This window comes from Dasypus novemcinctus, chromosome 28 (assembly GCF_030445035.2).
Source record: "Dasypus novemcinctus isolate mDasNov1 chromosome 28, mDasNov1.1.hap2, whole genome shotgun sequence".
In the NCBI taxonomy this organism is placed as follows: domain Eukaryota; kingdom Metazoa; phylum Chordata; class Mammalia; order Cingulata; family Dasypodidae; genus Dasypus; species Dasypus novemcinctus.
Genome location: NC_080700.1, coordinates 13646488 through 13650633, shown reverse-complemented (window position 1 = coordinate 13650633; position 4146 = coordinate 13646488). Strand labels below are relative to the sequence as shown.

The window sequence follows — 4146 nt, the reverse complement described above, 5'->3', positions numbered from 1 at the left end:
GAATTTTTTAAAAAGTGACAGAGTAGGATCTTTAATTCTTAAATCCACTCCTCCTTATGACAATAAAGGAAAAGAGAAACATTCTTGACTCACATGTTGTAGGATCTGTTTTTCTAAATTACACCTAAAGTTTAATAGAGGAGGATAACCAAGTATCATTTAAATACAAAACTGGGCAACAACAGCCCAGCAGGTTACTTTTTGCTTCTATATTAGTGGACTGGGGTTTTAAATTCATATGATCCAACAGCCTCTAAAGAATGTTTAAGCAGGCATTTTAATTCTGAGTACCAGTACCCAATTGCCCACACTAATTTTGTTAAGCAGATATTAAGCAAACATCAATGATTATAAGACAAAAATTTAATGGCAATTTATTACTGGGCATATAATAATCCATTGGGCTAAATAGTTTACATGAGACTATGTAGAAATTTAAAACAGAAGCAGATGTAAATGTTACATATTATCATCATCAGATTCATCTTCTTCCTTCAAAGATTCCTTAGCATATTTCTCTGCTTCTTCCCTTATATCTTTTGAAACAATTTCATATCTTCCTTTAGTTAATTCAACAACCCAGCTGAGCTCTAGTTCAAATGCTTTATCTTGAACTTCATCACGTACTATGTAAATTATTTTTGCAACTTCTTTAATAGCGTCACGGCAGGTCATTTCTTTCATCTGAAGCTTTCCAATTTCTGTCTTTGCAACTTGCCTGGCTTTACCAATAACCATATGAAACACCCGATGGATCAATCATGTAGAGTTGTGCACCATCATTCACAATGTAAGACCCGAACATGAAACTGCATCCAAAAGGTCTAACAGCACTGTACAGTGTATGGGCATGAACATACATGGCCACTCTGTCTGCAAGATGTTTGAGTGGAATGTTACAGCCAAAGTTAGATCTAAAGTTAGAAGCTTCTTCTCTTGCTATGTCTGCTAAAGAACGAGCATCTGCCAACAAACCTACTACCGCCATTCCAGCATGCTGATCAACATTAAAAAGCCGTTTGTTGGAACCTTCTTCATAAAGTTTAGAAAGGACTAATTTTTCTACTCCGAAGACAACACCATCTTTACATCTGATTCCAATAGCTGTACTACTATTTTCCACAGCCTTCATAGCATATCCAACTTGAAAAACTCTCCCGTCAGGAGGGAGTGTAGAGGCTGACAGGTCATACTCAGTGCAGATAGAGCTCATTGTGTTAAAGCCACTGGGTTGTGTAAGGATTCCAGGCCCAAAACGCTTCCACTACCCTGGATATGTGATTGACAAAGATTTTCTCCCATTGAATTGGCTGCCTTTTCACCCTTTTGAAAAGATACTTTGAGGTGCAAAAGTGTTTAATTTTGAGGCAGTCCCATTTATCTATTTTATATTTTGTTGCTCATGCTTTGGGTGTAAAGTTTAAGAAACTACCACTGGTCACAAGATGTCAAAGATGTTTTCCTACATTTTCTATTAGCACTTTTATGGTTGTCTCTTTTATATTTAGGTCTTGACCCATTTTGAATTAATTTTTGTGTAAGGTTTGAGATAGGCATCCTCTTTCTTTTGGTTATGGATATCCAGGTCTCCCTGCACCAAGGGAGTAGACTGTTCTGGCCTAGCTGGGAAGGCTTGAAGGCTTGTCAAAAATACTTGACTATAGATATGAGGGTCTATTTCTGAATTCTTAATTTATTTCCTTTGGTTAATCTGTCTTTTTTTTTTTTTAAAGATTTATTTATTTATTTAATTTCCCCCCTCCCCTGGTTGTCTGTTCTTGGTGTCTATTTGCTGCGTCTTGTTTCTTTGTCCGCTTCTGTTGTCGTCAGCAGCACGGGAAGTGTGGGCGGTGCCATTCCTGGGCAGGCTGCTCTTTCTTTTCATGCTGGGCGGCTTTCCTCACAGGCGCACTCCTTGCGCGTGGGGCTCCCCCACGCGGGGGACACCCTTGCGTGGCACGGCACTCCTTGTGCGCATCAGCGCTGCGCATGGCCAGCTCCACATGGGTCAAGGAGGCCCGGGGTTTGGACCGCGGACCTCCCATATGGTAGACAGATGCCCTAACCACTGGGCCAAAGTCCGTTTCCCGGTTAATCTGTCTTTATGCCAGTACCATGCTTTTTTTTACCACTAGCTTGGTAATATCCTTTATTTTTCTATTTTTTATAAAGATATATTTATTTATTTATTTCTCTCCCCTTCCTGCTCTCTGTGTTACTTGCTCTGTGTTCTTCTGGGTCCACTTGCATTCTTGTGAGTGGCACTGGGAATCTGTGTCTCTTTTCATTGTGTCATCTTGCTGCATCAGCTCTCCGTGTGTGTAGTGTCACTCCTGGGTGGGCTGTGCTTTTTTTTCATGTGGGGTGGCTTTCCTTAGGGGGTGCACTCCTTGCACATAGCACTTCCCTACATGGGGCATACCCCTGCATGGCACAGCACTCCTTGCGCATGGCAGCACTGAGCATGGGCCAGCTTACCACATGTGCCAGGAGGCCCTGGGTTTGAACACTGGATCACCCATATGGTAGGTGAACACTCTATCAGTTGAGCCAAATCTGCTTCCCTGGGTAATATCCTTTAAAGTCTACAAGTCAGAGTCCTCCAACTCTGTTCTTTTTTCAAGACATTTTTAATCTATTCAGGGACCCTTTCCCTTCCAAGCAAATGTGATAATTGGTTTTTCCATCTCTGCAAAAAAAGGGTGACAGGACTTTCATTGGGATTGCATTGAATATGTAAATCTGTTTGGGTAGAATTGACATCTTAATGATATTTAGCCTTCCAGTCCAGGAACAAAGGCTGTCCATTTATTTAAGCCTTCTTTGGTTTCTTTTAGCAATGTGTTGGAGTTTTCTCCAACAACAATATGGGCCCTTTATATCTTTCCTTAATTTTATTCCTAAATATTTTATTTTAGTTTTCTATTATAAATGGATTTTTTTTCTGATTTCCTTCTGAAGCCTCTGCGGGGCTTCGTGGGGTCACAGGAGGGGAGGACGCCGCAGCCCGGCTAGAGGAGACAGACCACGGAGACTGGCTGATGGCGCAGATCTGATTTATTAAGGAAGTGTTTGACAATATAAGCCGGAGGGAACGGGGGTGGGGCTAGTGCGGGGTGAGAGTTGATTGGTGAGTACGGGGTTTTTGCCTATCTATGGTATGGGAGCTGAGGCACTGCAGGCCAGCGCGGGGAGGGCTGTTGCTGGCCCCCGCTCCCTATTGGTCCGGGCGGGCTGAATGCCCTTATAAGGTCAGGCGGTCGGCTCGGCAAGCAGGGGGGGCATGAGATGACGTGCGGTGGGAGGGCCGAAGGGCAGGCCGAAGGCAGTAATGCCCATACCAGGCCGAGGGCGGAGCGCCCGTACCAGCCACCCTTACCCTAGCGGAAGCTGTACCTACTTTGCGCCAGAGCTGGCCAGAGAGGCAAGCCAGACTGTTGCCTAACGCTGTGCCTCACCTTCTTAGATTGCACACCAGTAATGTATAGAAGCACTATTCATTTTTGCATATCAATCGTGTACCCTGCCACTTTGCTGAACTTGTCTATTAGATGTAGTAGCTTTGTGATGGATTTTTCAGGAGATTCTCGGTATACAATCATATCCTCAGTGAATAGTGGAAGTTTTACTTCTTCCTTTCTTATTCGGATGCCTTTTATTTCTTTATTTTGCCTAATTGTTCTAGCTTGACCTTCAAGTGCAATATTGAATAACAATAGTGACAGTGGACATCTTTGTCTTGTTCCTGATCTCAACAGGAAAGCTTTCTACTGCTGCAATCACCTCACAATAGGAAGCATCTGCAACATCTACAATAAGGTAACATTTACAATAGCAGGAAGAAATTGCAACATCATATATAATAACAGGAAGCAACAAATAGGTAAGCCAGTTTCCCACAACATTCTACCTTTCATCATTGAGTACCATACTAGCTTTACGGTTTTCTTATACACATTTTACCATTTTGGGAAAGCTTCCTTCTATTCTTATCTTTTGGGTGTTTTTTATCAAGAAAAGGTGCTGTATTTTGACAAATACCTTTTCTGCAGCAATCAAGAAGATCATGTGATTTTTCCTCTTCAATTTATCAATGTGGTTTATTACACTAATTGATTTTCTTGTGTTGAACAACCCTTGCATACC

General features: G+C 42.1%; 1 pseudogene; it reads right to left on the bottom strand.

Annotated features, from left to right (window-relative positions):
* Nucleotides 1-427: 427 nt before the first annotated feature.
* Nucleotides 428-1213, bottom strand: LOC131276422 (proteasome subunit alpha type-3 pseudogene; annotated as a pseudogene).
* Between the last annotated feature and the right edge of the window lie 2933 nt (nt 1214-4146).